The 16,229-nt window shown below is 41.9% G+C and overlaps 1 protein-coding gene across 1 annotated transcript in view; it reads right to left on the bottom strand.

The window, feature by feature from the left end:
- LOC126248332 (uncharacterized) overlaps window positions 1–16,229 on the bottom strand; it is a 245,567-nt gene that overhangs the window by 94,894 nt on the left and 134,444 nt on the right. Inside the window, exon 2 of the mRNA XM_049949226.1 lies at window positions 6,569–6,646. The gene's annotated coding sequence lies outside the window, so the exon portion shown is untranslated. The remainder of the gene's footprint in view (window positions 1–6,568; window positions 6,647–16,229) is intronic.

Genomic DNA, 16,229 nt, shown 5'->3' on the forward strand with positions numbered 1-16,229 from the left:
ATATTCAGTCTACTTTAAATAATTTACATGTATCAGAAATATTATTGGCTAGTGAAATTCATATTTTTGTAATGATAGAACAAGGGGTAAAAGAAAATGTAGTAAGTTCTTACAAATTTGAGGATTACACATAACTGACATCAGCACACCAGAACAAAGAAGTGGTGTGTGACAATATATGCAAACAACAACACAACAACAGTGTACTAATTTGTTTCCATGCTAATTAGTGTACCACCCATCGACAATGCTGCCACTGTGCAACCATTATGCATGACAGTTCCAAAAACAAGACAACAATTTCAGTGTCAGAATGTACAGACTTATAATCATCTCTTCAGCAACCCACATTCATCAAATGTGAAAGTGATACTCTTCAGTGCAGTGCTCCAACAGTAGACAGTAATATTGAAAACTGGCATACTACAAATGATTTAGAGTTAGCCTTCATTGGATCTTCTGCTTCACATGAAAATCTGACACATACTAAGCCAGGTAGATTCACAATTGTTCACTCTGGCCATGTCTTACACATTGCAAGCAAAATCTTCCAACCTGGTGCTGGTCTTTCAACCTGGCACTGGTGCAGCTTGCTGCACAAACTTCAGACATTCATATCAGTCTCCCCACCATGCTTTGAACAGGTATGGAACATATGTCTGTCATACCCCTACAGATGCTGCCCTGGAATATAGCATGCCTACCCACCAGCATCCCCTCCACCCACTTTAGTGTGCATACTGAAGAGTCTCAATTTCGCCCAGACCAACCCACATATGGTTTGCAATAGTCAAAAGCATCCTCACCACAAATGATATCACTAGCGACAGTTTGTTAAGCTACTTACCTGGTAAGTGAAATAATCCTTGCACCAAAGACAACAAGTACATTGCACCAAAACTAGCTGTTCTTTAGTGCCTCTTATGGACACCAGAAGAACAGCTACAGCAAGTTATTTATAATGAACTGCTGAGGAACAGGACTATCATAGCTCTGGCATAGGTTACACATGCCAACTGATTATCAACTGGTGTCATAGCACACACTTTGGACCTTATGGGTAGTCAAACTTCCATCACTAGTGCAACTCACCATGATAGCCCATGAACACGAATCATTGCATAACAGGCTGAAATTACCTCACAGAATCTTTGCCATACACCAACACTGACAATGGATCAACACCATCAACAATACTACCGGCACACATGGATTGTAACACCAACCTCAGTATGCCCACCACCTTGCTGCAGATGAGCCTGGGTGACCACAATTGATCTCTGCTGACTGAGACATCATGTCTCCTACCCAGGACAGTGATATTCACACAAACACAACAATCTCCCAGCAAGTGGCAACCATGACCCTCATGCTGCCACACCTGCTTGGGAGAGACTTTCCTAGTTTCACATGCAGTTTGGTGACAATGCACATAACTGTGACCTGCCTTGCAACTACCTAAAAGAGTCGAGTGGTCTGCGATAGGTGCACCAGACTATGGAGGCTATTCAAGTCATCTCATCTCACACCATGGCAATGAATCATCTCTCATGCCACCATCACAGAATGACAGTGAACTTTACATCCTCGACCACTCACACTAACAACGTTATCTCACTGAGTCATGCTCCAGTGTGAGTTCCGCTATACTGCTCTGTGTGGGCAACAACTCTGTGACCACTGTCTATGGTGCCAAATCTCTCACACTGGATCTGGGTCTCAAAGATGTGGTCACATGAAATTTCCTCATGGCGGACGTTAGTGAACCTGTACTCAGCACTGATTTCATTCATCATTTTTTATTACTACCAGATTTGGCTAGTGGTACACTGATTCACGGAGACAGTAGCTACTCCACTGGCAATGTCATTGGTTATGCCCTTCCAGCAACACAGCACTCCATCACTGCATCTCCTTCGGATGACACACTATACCACACTTCGACAGATGATCATCATCGTTACTACAAAACTGCATCACATCACATCAAAATCCATCGAGTCCAACTATTCCACTCCAAGACACAACTGCACTCTCTACACATACAGCAGAAATATGATGCCATACAAAGAGCAATCCACAAGACACTGGAGGAACAAACTTCTGCACAGTGGTATCTACAAATTTATCAGACACAACAGTCATCTCCACTCACCATGATCACTTTGTCATATCATTGCAACCTGGTCTCAACACAGCAATTACAGTCCGAAGGAAGTGCCTCTGACAACACAACCTTCACTCATCACCAAGGTCAGTAATATGCCTCATGCAAATGTGTTTCCCACTGAAACCCTGTGTGTTCCTGCACTCCCAGTCTCTCTACGAGTGTTGTTTATGTACTGTGCTATCACAAATTAAAGTGTACATAAGGTTACCACCATGCAAGATGCTGCAGTCTGCCACAGACCATGCAGGTTACAACCAGACAAACTCTGAGCCAATACAGCAATGGTCAATGAACTCCTAAAAGCTGGAGTTGTGAGACCTTGTGACAATTTGTCAGTTCACCCGTTATTTGTTAGTGTCCAAGAAATATAGGCCTGTACATTTATGTGGAGATTACAGGGCCCTTAATTCTTGTATTTTAATTGTCAGTCACCCAAAACCGATCATTCAGGATAGCACTTCACGGGTGCTTTCGTTTTCAGTGTCCTTGACTGGAACCAAGTATACCTGCAGATACCAATGAGTCTGGAAGATGTTCACATCACAGTGATTATCATGCCTTTAGGCTTATTCAAGTTCCTGTTTATGCCATACGGCCTCAAGAATGCAGCTCAAATGTGGAAGCAGTTTATTAATGGTATTTTGTTCATAGACACAAGGATATGCATTTTAAAACAGTTTTGAACATGCTTGCTGATAGTGGTGTTGTAACTAATGAAGAAAAATGAGGTCATCTTTCTCAGACAATTGTCAATTGTGCCAGCATATGCTCTACACTACAGCACATTGAATTCGCCCATCAGCTGACCCCACTACAGGACTTACATGAGTTATGTCAATTCCTAGGGATGATTAACGTCTATTGCCATCAGCTTCTGCAGAACCCACTCATGGCAGTTCTCACAGGCGAGAATACCACCAGTAAATGTAAGTTGGCATGCACCCCCCACACCTTTGACAAGCTTAAAGACTGCTTTGCACATGCCATTACTTTGGCACACCAACTTTCTCCTACTTGACACACTATTATGTCTGACATGAGTTATTTCGATATTGGGGTATTCTCCAGCAACAAGTAACAGGTGTACAGCAACCAATTCGACTTCATATAAACTGACATCTTCACATCATAAGTGGTCTGCCTATGTCCATGAACCTTTATAAGTTTGTGAAGCAGTTTGCCAGATCAAATATGATGTGGAAGGCTGACCACTAGTCATTTACACTGACCACCAACTGCTAGTGGACTCAATCAGAAATCCATCAAAATAAATGCTCTGAAGGCCATTCACCACTTGGGCTATATTGCAGTCTACATCTTACGGATTGTTGCCATCCCCCACACAAGTCAACTATGATAAGTTTGCAGAGGCCAAGCTGCAGGACCAACAACTACAAGACCTTCTACGTGATCCCGTGACTACTCACAAACTTGAACATCACCAAATATTGGGAATGAATAGACAGATCTTGTGTTATGTGTCACAAAACCAAACTCACCCTGTTGGTCCCACAGCCACTTCGGAAGATCATCTTCCTCCATTTTCACAACTTGTTGCAGCACAGTGTCCACCCAATGACACACCTCATCACAGACTGCTTTGCACGCCTCAACATTAAGAAAGGGCGTGAAAAGTGGACATACATGCATGTCATGTCAACAGAGTAAAGTGGGCCACATGCACAACCACCTATTGGCTGGTTCAAAATTGGCACTGGACATTTATGACCTGTGCATCTTGATCTGGTAGGATTTCTTCCTGAGTCTGATCGATGTTGGTTGATATATTCTTTCTATGATCGACTGTGTAACATGGTGGTTAGAGGCCATTCTCAGAGAAATCACAGCAGCTTCAACAGCCAGGACTTTTGATGATAGGTGAATTTCTTGGCTTAGATGCTCAGTGTATCACAACAGATCAATGTCCACAATTTGAATCAGTCCTGTTCAGTGAACTATACAATCTTTGTAGCACCCACTGATATTTGACATCTGCCTACCATCCACAGAGCAACAACCTCTAACAGTGGCACCATATTTTGAAAGTGGCACTCATGTGCCACGGAGGCCAACGGACCAAAGTTCTGCCTTGGGTGCTGTTAGGTGTGCACTTGGCACACAGACATCACTTAGGGTCTTCTCTGGCAGAGGTCGTGCGTGGTGAAACACTCCCCCCCCCCCCCCCCCAAGCTGTATTAGTCTTTCAGCAAGCACTTCTCACAGCCGTGGACTTGCACCCTGATAGCATGTATCAAACACCATGCAGCATGCCTCTACACCTCTCCCCCACGACCACACAGTGAGCCAAAAATCTTCGTAACAAGGCACTGGCCATCTGATTTTGTTATACCCCACAATGACAGGATATTTTCAGCTTTGAAGCTGCTGTGCACAGGCCCACTCAATGTGATTAAACAGCGATACACACTTTCAAGGTATTCCTGAATGGCAAGCCTATGGCAGTAACAATAAACTGTCTCAAGCCCATGTGGACCCTACACAATGACTTGTCCACCAAAAACACACTGCTTTCTTCATGCCACCCAACCATCTTGGCACTCAGCTGGGTGGCCCAACAGCACATATCGATGCTCCCAGTGATTTCAAGTTCTGTTTTGAGGTCCAAAACGTCCTATTCAAGACCTGAGTGTCTAATTAGTTGACAATTTTCTGACAATGGCTTCACTGCCCATGTATGTATAAACATGCCAAATGATGTGAACTGAGCTGCTATTATGCCATGGCTATTGCCAGACAGCTAACTTACTATTACTGCTCCCAGAACATATCATCCAATCAACACCTCTTCCAAGGACTCCAACGGTTCCTGTGGGCTCCACTATAATAACCAATGCCTATGAAGAGTCGTTCTATCAATGGACTTGGCGATACCAACTACTGCATCTTCAGGACTATCACCTCTATGCAACAACATGGGAACTGCTCCCATGTATGGATATTCCAGCCAGCATGAGCATTGCTTTGACAGACATCTGCAAAGATTCGGACCTCACCGTACCTCTCCTGCAGTACATGTCATACTGTTTCAGCATCATTGGTGGTCACCTCCCCTCAGTACTCCACACTACCAGGAGGGGATGTCTCTGTGGGGACACTGTGGCATACTAACCGCATTGACTACTGACTATGCTCTTGCAAAGGTGACCTTTGCAACTATGAGTGTACTTCAGTTCATTCTATGGCCATCTCTGTTATGAATGTCATCTTGTATTGCGGTTATTCATGTAGTAAAGAGAGTGCTATCTCACATTGAGATGTGTTATCTATCACACTGATTCTATCCTAGGGTAGGATCTATTACACACTTATTCAGCCAAATGAACTAAAAGTGATGTGGCAGTTTCCAACACCATTTGTCAATATCACCACACCTGTGTTATAAGAACTGTCTGTCAATTTGTCAGTATTCAGTTTAACCTGTATGTACAATGATTTAGTTGTTCAAATTCTTTCAGTCTTCTTGTGACTCAGGACAACCATTTTATTTCATTGTGCACTAATTGACTTTTGTTTCACGTTGCAATTTACCTATGTAAGACCAATAACTGCTACATAGAGGACTGAGTCACAAAATATGTTATGAGTAAATATCACAAAGAGTTTTAGCAAATCATTAAATATATCAATAGATCACATAACAACCAATATTCGTCAGCAGTGGCTGAAGTACAAGTGATCAATATAACCATAATAGAACACTGTTGTCAAAATCTTGAAAGGAAGAACAGTGGTTTGGGAAAATGTTTGTTGAGTTAAGGGACACTAAACAAGCCAATTTAAAGAGAACAGAAATTTTACTACTAGCTTAAGGTATGTATGTATTTGAAAATTTAGTGGGGCATATGGAATATTTCTGCTCAGTTCTTTCTTACTACATAAACATTATTCTCCCAGGTGTAGGTGCAATATTATACATAATGATAGTAAGAAATGGATTACAACAGCTGTTATCAAGGCACGGGGAGGACTTAAAATGTCAAGTGAAAATGGCTACATAAACAAGACACACGCTAACAAATCCAACTAAAAAAAATATTGAGGAAAGAAAATAAATCTTGTTTTCACAAAAATGAGTTTGATATGTCAAAATAATATCTTCAAGACTGCAAAAGTTCACATAAGTGATAACAGAAATCGGTAAGGTAGAGTTGTAACATAATACTACAGAAGGAAGGAAAGTAATACCAAGATCCAAATGATACCACTACAGCTGTTTTTAAATGAGCATAATGTTAAGGTATTAGACAAACTCATAACCAAGCATTTGCAGGTGGCAGCTTTTCTCCCTCAAACTTCTTGTGTGGTTCGCCCATACATACTTTAATTTATGAGCAGTCACATTCTTGCAACAAGTGCAGGGAGCTTCTGGGTACCTACCTCAGTGGCGATGAGCAAATAACGTAGCTTGAGCCGATAACTGTACAATAGTGGTTTCCCTCTTAGATAACTGCACACCTGTAAAGAGAGAACACACTCATATAGGGGCACAAAAATGCACTGGAGTTACAGATCACCAGGAGGGTGTTAGATTCTTATGCACAAAATAGGTTACACTGACGGTAGGCATAACTGATTCAAATAGATTCATACAAAAGAAATAGATTGCCATTCCCCACAACTATCTGGTTTGTAATGACTACATACATTTTGTCCTTTTGATTATGAACTATTAAATGCAACAACTACTGGAAAATGTGTGACCAGCTATGTCCTCTAAAATAGCAACTAACTCTCTCTCTCTCTCTCTTTCTCTCTCTGACACTTGTTCTTCTACATAGTAACAAGTACACCTACATACACACTCTGCAAGCCACCATATGGTACATGGTACATGACTGAGGGTACCTTGTGACGCTACAGTCATTTCCTTTTTTGTTCCACTCACGAATAGAGTGAGGGAAAAACAATTATCTATATGCCTCCTTACAAGCCCTAATCTCTCTAATCTTATCTTCGTGGTCCTTACATCAAACCTACATTGGTGGCAGTAGAATTTTTCTGCAGTCAGCCTCAAATGCCAGAACCCATAGGTAACAAGTCTAGCAGTCCACCTCCGAACTGCTTCAATGTCTTCCTTTAATCCAATCTGGTGTGGATCCCTAACATTTGAACAGTGCACAACAATAGGTCACTACAGTCCTATATGCAGTATCCTTTTCAGATGAACTATAGTTTCCTAAAATTCTCCCAATAAACCAAAGTCAAACTTCCACTTCCATTTCTTTGTGAGATAAAGCATACAACTACTAACATATATGTTAGACATATACTTCTATAGTTTACTATATTGAAACATCAACTAAACAACCATTAACACACACATAAGCCATGTATTCTTGTAGCATAATATATTGTGGGGTGCACTGCAGAAGAAACAACAAAATATTACAAAAAAATGTTATATTATTGCAGGATCACCTGGAAATGGCAAAAATTGCCAAAACAAGCTTGTCATGATATAAATATAATGAGCTAATAAAGTGTCAATTCCAGTAAAAACATGAAAAAAATAAATAAATCACTAGAATTAAAACATTATCATTCCTCTTTTCTCCACATCAGTCCCAAGCATCACTCTGGAATATTTTCTAAATAACGGTTTTTATATGCTGTAAATTTACATGTACTGCATTCAAATGAATTGGGGCACTAACATATTAAGGAATGCAGTCCATAAACTCCACTTGTATGGAATTTCTCTTTATAGGAGCAATACTAGCAGATTTAGGTATAACACACATATGCACACTTGTACACTTGTCTAACTCCTCCTCCTCTTGAATATGTTCCAATGCATTCCCTACATCATGAAGAGCACTTGCCATAGACTGAGTCTGTCCACAGTGATCCACAGTATAGCGTACAAACAGTGTAGGTTCATGACACTTGTATGCTTTAAATATACATACTTGTGATGTTAACTTCAATGTAACACCCCAAATATATTGATGATGAATGCACTGCTGCTGGAGATATCCATGTCTTCAGGGAATGGCTCTAGTTGTCCTACATTCCGCGGTGTATTTCAACTTGCTGTAAAGATGATTCCAATCCATATCAGTGACCTGTATCATCGTACTGGCTTCAATATTTTTGCCTTCTACTGTAACTTTGAAGCACATGTCAGGTACTATATCAAAATGATTAAGTTTCCACCCACTAACAGAGAGCTGATAAGTAGTAGTAAACAGCAGCATTCTCAAATGAGACAGATGTAGTGATAAACAGCAGCATTCTCAAATGAGACAGCTGGATGAAGTAACTGCTAAGTCTTATGTACAGCAACTCCCTTCCCTGGCAGCTTTGTGTGGTGGTGTAGGGTCAAAGTTGCACACAAATGAACCAAGAGGTCAGGTCAGTGGAGAGAGAGGGGGTGGGGGGACAGGGAGGAAATGCAGTGACAGTGTTGCATATGGAAAGTAGCTACAATTAGCTCTCACAGCTGTTACATCGCACAAATCAGGGAAAACGTAGGAAATCTGACAACCATGCAGACTGTGCTAATGAACTGGGACACCAGGAGAAAACACAGTAGGATTCTATAGTTAGCACAATTGGTCACCTTGGACTCTAAATTCAGCACAAGAGACCTACTTCTATCAACACCAGCGAGAACCCATGGGAAATTTAACAACCATGCAGACTGTGCCAGCTATGGAATGTTTCTGAGCACTAAATAGTGCCCACAACCATTATAGAGACATCATCACATTCCCAAAAGAGGGCATTTTGATGGTTTAGTATTTCTGACAGTTGAAATAATCATGAATGGGTGTGACTAAGAATTAGCTAGCTTTTGAATATGGTGTAAGTTGCAAATGGCTGACGGTGACTGAACACTCAGATTGTGGAATAAAGATACATAACAGCATTCCACCCAGTTTACATTTTCACACCGAGCCGGGTGGCACATTGGTTAGCACACTGGACTCACACTTGGGAGGACGACAGTTCGAATCTGCGTCCGGCCATCCAGATCTAGGTTTTCCACGACTTCCCTAAATCATTCCAGGCAAATGCTGGGATGGTTCCTTTTAAAGGGCATGGCCGATTGCCTTCTCCATCCTTCACACAATCTGAGCTTGCACTCTGTCTCTAATGACCTCAATGTCGAGGGGGCATTAAACTCAATCTTACTTCCCTGTTTTAGTGTTCATTTGTGGGCCTATGCTATGAGAACATCACATTCCTGGCTGGATACAGGCGATGGACAAAAATACAGACACTGAAAAAACACATTACCATGCCTAATACAGTATAGGAATCCCACTTGCATTCAAAACTCAAAACTACTTCCAGTCTTCTCAGAACAAATAAATACAGGTCCTGTGTGGCTTTAATGAGAACTTTATCCCATTCTTACTGCAAAATAGTGGCCATTTCAGATAACAATGACTGAGGTGGATAGCAATAATGAACCCTTCTTTCCAAAGTAGACCACAAAGGCTCAATAATATTGAGATCTGGTGACTGTGGCGATCGCAGGTGATGTGAAAATTCATTTTTATGCTCACAAAAAATAATCCTGGACAATGTGAGCAGTGTAAACAAGGCCCTGTTGTCTTGGAACACAGCACCACCATTGGGGAACAAATACTGTGGATGGACCTGATCAGCCAAAATGAGCACATAATCCTGGGCAGTGATATGGCTGCCTAAATCAACACTGAACCCCGACCCTGTTTCACTTTTGGGATGCAAACTAGGCCAGAAGTTAGAAACAGTGTGGAAGAGGACTCATCCAACCAAATGGCCCTTCCATTGCTGCATGGTCTGGGGTTGATGGCTCTCACGTCACTTTTTCCTGTTATGGGCATTTGCATCACCAATGAATGGTTTTGGATTCTAGCCCGCCATGCAATTCCCAGCTTATGGAGATAACTTTGTGTTCACAGGGTTCACATGTGCAACATTCAGTTCTGCAGTGACTTTTGCAGTTGTCGTTTACTTATTTTTCGTCACAATCTTCTTCAATGATTGTCTTATCACATTCACTCTACACACATTTCTGACCACGTTATTACTTAGTGGATGATGTTTTTCCATTTTCTGTGTAATTTGTATAAATCTTCAATATGGTGCCACTTGCAACACTCAATACTTAGGCTCTCTTGGTTATGGAAGCACCCACCATATGAGCAGCCCCGGATCTACGATATTTCCACACCAGGGCAAAAGCTTGATAGTGACCCCCCTTGAGTGTTTGAGGTAGGATGTCAAAAATTTTAAAAATCAGAATTTTCAAAAATATATTCACTTTGTATCGCACATCTTTCTGAAGAGTTTGATATATAAAATATATATGTCCGAGGAAATGTATGAGATGTTATTCGGTCTTAAATGTGCCAAAGCGCAGTGCCATGCCTCTTCACGCAGCATTCTTCAATTCCATGTCACTGTATTTCGCTCTGTGGAATTCAAACGTATATATTTTGTAATGGAAGCCATCAAACCTATATTCAGGACAGTGGAAATTAAAATGCCCTGTGGTACCTCTCTTGCCCCCAGTCAGACAGTTTGACATCCTAACCCTCTTTAAAAAAACTCACAATTAATACTGGGTGGGATTATTTGTGACTGGGAGAATAACAACTCTTCAGAAAATTTTCACTCTTTATTGCCTATTAACTAATAACTTTCTGTTTTGTGTGACATAAAATTAAATATAGGAAACATAAGACCTGTAAAGACAAGAGACATGCAAGACAGTAAACATTTCTTCAGTTCTTAGGTCGCAGCATTTTTTTCTCCCTAATCTTGCTACAACTTTCCACGGCGTGCTTTCCTCTTTGCGAAAGAATCTATTACCTCATCAAAGTTCGTCAAACGTTTTGCTGTATGAAAAATCAAAATGTCGTTGTCTAATACTGAAAAAGCTATTAATACGAATAGTGCCCAAGACTGGTGTGGTTTCTCGATTTGATTACGTCTCTTTTGCCACTGTCTGCTAGATAAAACGAAACAATCTTGTCATCACTAATTCTGTAACTATTCCTCCCATTGTCAAAACTTATTCTACAATTAATTTCACTAACCCTACCAGAATCACCGGTTCCGTTATCCCGCGCTTATACTCCGGTTACGCTTCATTGCGTGTTCGTACAACGCGTTTTCAGCGCTGTTCCGTGAATAGAACTTACGCGGCTGCTAAGCAGTGACTGTACAACGAGAACCTAGTAGTGTAACACTCTGGCGAAAATTTTCGGTCAAAATTTCATTTTCTTGGACACACTGAGGATAATATGTTCTTTCTTACCTTAGTTACCTTGTTAGTCGTTTATTTCCACGCTGGTAGTCTGTATCTATGGATTTCGCTAATAATTAGGCATGTAACAACGCTGATCATTCGCACTCCCAATCAACCACATAAAACAACAGCGATTGGTGTTCAACCGTTCGGATTTATGCGTCTCAGCTCTTATAGCCCCGTCCTTTTTTTTTTTTTTTTTTTTCGGGAACGTTTTTTATTTCTAGGTGCGACAGGGATTCCCGTAATAGAGACATCACGTACTCTATGCACGCATTGAAAAATAACTTCCGATTCATTCAGAAATCAACTTAGAATGTGTTAAATGTTCGAAGACCAACTGGGATGCGTTTCAAATTCATACGAATAATCGATAGACCAAAGTGTGCTGGAAGATAGGCGCTTTGTGAAACAGGGTTTTTTTTATTTCTTCAAGAATATGAATTTGGAGCTGCCTGAAATTGCCGCCCGGGGCAGATACACCGCCCCCCCCCCCTCCCACCACCACCCCCACCCCCACCCCTAGATCTGGGCCTGCATACGACCACCTTCCATTTGCGCACGTTCTACTTCACTTAGTTCAGACATGATGAACTCACAATTATATTGTTCTGACTATGATCGACACTTGAAACATATTGAGGACATTTCACAGGTGCTGTTTGTGGTCAAATACACTACTGGCCATTAAAATTGCTACACCACGAGGATGACGTGCTACAGACGCGAAATTTAACCGACAGGAAGAAGATGCTGTGATATGCAAATAATTAGCTTTTCAGAGTATTCACACAAGGTTGGCGCCGGTGGCGACACCTACAACGTGCTGACATGAGGAAAGTTTCCAACCGATTTCTCATACACAAACAGCACTTGACTGGCGTTGCCTGGTGAAACGTTGTTGTGATGCCTCGTGTAAGGAGCAGAAATGCGTACCATCACGTTTCCGACTTTGATAAATGCCGTTTTATAGACTATCCTATCGCGACATTGCTGCTCGCGTTGGTCGAGATCCAATGACTGTTAGCAGAATATGGAATCGGTGGGTTCAGGAGGGTAATACGGAACCCCGTGCTGGATCCCAACGGCGTCGTATCACTAGCAGTCGAGATGACAGGCATCTTATCCGCATGGCTGTAACGGATCGTGCAACCACGTCTCGATCCCTGAGTCAACAGATGGGGACGTTTGCAAGACAACAACCATCTGCACGAACAGTTCGACGTCGTTTGCAGCAGCATGGACTATCAGCTCGGAGACCATGGCTGCGGTTACCCTTGACGCTGAATCACAGACAGGAGCGCCTGCGATGGGGTACTCAACGACGAACCTGGGTGCACGAATGGCAAAACGTCATTTTTTCGGATGAATCCAGGTTCTGTTTACAGCATCATGGTGGTCGCATCCGTGTTTGGCAACATCGCAGAGAACGCACATTGGAAGCGTGTATTCGTCATCCCCATACTGGCGTATCACTCAGCGTGATGGTATGGGGTGCCATTGGCTACACGTCTCGGTCACCTCTTGTTCACATTGACAGCACTTTGAAAAGTGGACGTTACATTTCAGATGTGTTACGACCTGTGGCTCTACCCTTCATTCAATCCCTGCAAAACCGTACATTTCAGCAGGATAATGCACGCCCGCATGTTGCAGGTCCTTTACGGACCTTTGTGGATATAGAAAATGTTCGACTGCTTCCCTGGCCAGCACATTCTCCAGATCTCTCACCAATTGAAAACGTCTGGTCAATGGTGGCCGAGCAACTGGCTCGTCACAATATGCCAGTCACTACTCGTGATGAACTGTGGTACCGTGTTGAAGCTGCATGGGCAGCTGTACCTGTACACGCCATCCTAACTCTGTTTGACTCAATGGCCAGGCGTATCAAGGCCATTATTACGGCCAGAGGTGGTTGTTCTGGGTACTGATTTCTCAGGATCTGTGCACCCAAATTGCATGAAAATGTAATCACGTGTCAGTTGTAGTATAATATATTTGTCCAATGAATACCCGTTAATCATCTGGATTTCTTCTTGGTGTAGCAATTTTAATGGCCAGAGTGTACAACAGCACAAACTGCAGGCTTGACTTGCATCTGCATCTATGTTCAGGCATGAATTTCATGTGTTGCTTCTGTCCTTTTCTCCACTCCCTGTATGTGACCTGAGGCTTACTTGAGCTGAGGGGGCTCTAGACATAGATCCTGCCTATCAGGATGTCACTCAGACACCATAAACTTCACAAGTTTCGCTGTAAATCACCACTTTATAGCAAAATTGTAACAAATTAACCCAGACATCGTCATGTTACAGCTGAATTATAACAAAATGCTTTGTACATTGCTGTACGCTTTCAGCAGTTTCTCTTCCACTGTTTTCATTGATACAGTTCTGTAACTGCATATTAAGCCTAGCCATCACCTTCATGGTATATATAGAGGTCAATCTTCTCTGACTAAATTTAGTTATTCTTCTAATATTATATCTAGCTGCTAAAGTTTCCTCATGGACTATGTATACGCTGGATACAGTATTCTATATGCCTCTAGTAGAGTTGCGATGATTGTCTCTTGTTTGCCCTCATTCATAGTCTGTTATGCCTGATTTTATGGATTATTAACACCATCATAACGGTACCAGATGCACCAACAGCTACGACCAAGTCTGTGCCTAAGAGGCAATCAGAAACTACATTCCAGAGAAGTATTGTTCATATAATTTCTCACTTACCCAACCTATACAGTTACACGAGGTCTGTTAAAAAAATTTCAGAACTTTGCTCACAAAAGCTTTCCAAGCTTATCTTTCATTTATTGTGCACGGTCTCCTTCGAAATACTCTCCTCAACATTTGATACAGCACTCCCAACACCGTTTCCACTTCCAAAAGCGGTCTTGGTACGCCTCTTGTTCGATCGCGTGAAGCGCCGTCTGCAAATTTTATCTCGTCTGCCGTTACATATCTTCTTCCTTTCAATGGGGTTTTCATCTACGGAAATAAAAGTTCGCAGGGGGCTAGGTCTGGAGAGTACGGAAGATGAGACAGCACAGTGATTTCGTGTTTTGTGCAATAGTCACGCACCAACAGGGATGAATATGCGGGTGCGTTATCGTGGTACAAGAGCCATGAATTATCTCACTACATTTCAGGCCGTTTCCTTCTCATATTTTCTCGCAGGCATCGCAACACGTCCTGACAGTGCCATCGATTAGCAGTTCGTACCTATGGCACGAATCCAATATGAACTAATCCTTCAAAGTCAAAGAAAACTCTCAGAAAGGCTTTGACATTAGACCTGACCGAAAGAGCTTTTCTTGGTCTCTGAGAACCATTCACTACCCATTGTGAAGACTGAACCCTAGTCTCAACATCATAACCGTAGACCTATATCTCATCACTAGCTATGATTCTCGTAAGGAACATCTCGTTCTCATTTGTGCGATTCAGAAGCTCTACACAGAGTGTGAGGCGAAGGTCCTTCTGGTCTTGACTCATGAGCTGCGGGACGAACTTGGCAGCAACACGATGCATTCCACGATGCTGTGTCAGGATTTCATGACATTATCCAACTGAAATGTTACATTCTTCTGCAACCTCTCCGACAATCAGTCTTCGATTGGCACGCACAATTTCACTGACATTCCTGATATGAGCGTGTTCGGTAGACGTCGAGGGGAATCTTGAACAAGGTTCATCCTTAACTTACTGTCCGGCCATTTTTAAACCGTGTGAACCATTCGTAACGCGGAGTAGCCTACCGCTTACGCACTCATCACCGTAGGCTTCCCGCATCATTTCGATGTCACTGTAAAGGTTTTCTTGAGTTCCACGCAAAATTTAATGCAGATGCGTTGCTCCTCAACTCTGCTGTCTCGAAATCCGCAAACTGTGGTACACAATGTTCTACTCAATACAGCACTGAACAATAACAGACACACAACAATGAAACTTACGGCAGTTACACATTAAACACAAGCGTGTGCAGCGATGCCAATTGCATTTCTCTCCAGCTCACCATTGGCGCGAAATTACATAGGCTCCGGAATTTTTTGAATAGATCTCGTACTTTCAGCTTTCTAGTTTTGATGATCTTGAATCTGTGACAGAAATGGTGAGATTGTCAGCACTATGTTTACAATTCTCTTGCCAGTTGCTTGACAGTTGTTATGAGAGATCAGGATCAACAAGTGTTCTGTTTTTGTTCATGACATCAATACAGTACTTGCAGCTTACTGTCAAGTTCAGATCTCAAATGTCACTGCCTGCGTATGTGCATTTCTGCCAATGAGCTCACTTTTATTGTGTCAGCCAGTAAGATGCATACTGATAATTGCTGGTTTTGAGATTTCTCAAAGTAAAGCCATACAATACTACTGCAATTACATAAGGAAAACAATAAAATTCGTTGTATTTATGCAGTACATTGTGCACAACAATTTTGTTTTGAGTACTTGCTGTAACTCCAGTGGGTCATGTCTTTTTTCGATTCTAATGTTCACACCCTTTCATGCTCGTTGTCTTCCAGCTGGATAGCTATCCACTGTACAAGACATAAATCTTGCTACATTGGCATGAGAGTGTACATGGTTGGCTTTAATGGCAGTCAAATACATCGAATCACACTACTCTCGATAGCCACTACATTAACGGAATGCCACTGGATGTAGGATGTAGCAGTTGTGTGTATCCGAAAAAAGTTGTGAAGTGATTTCGACACAAAGCTGAAAAACAATGTTTGAAGTTAGGGCTGCAAGAGAGTACAGACACCCACATCATTGCATCAATCAGC

Source organism: Schistocerca nitens, chromosome 3, assembly GCF_023898315.1.
Source record: "Schistocerca nitens isolate TAMUIC-IGC-003100 chromosome 3, iqSchNite1.1, whole genome shotgun sequence".
Taxonomy (NCBI): domain Eukaryota; kingdom Metazoa; phylum Arthropoda; class Insecta; order Orthoptera; family Acrididae; genus Schistocerca; species Schistocerca nitens.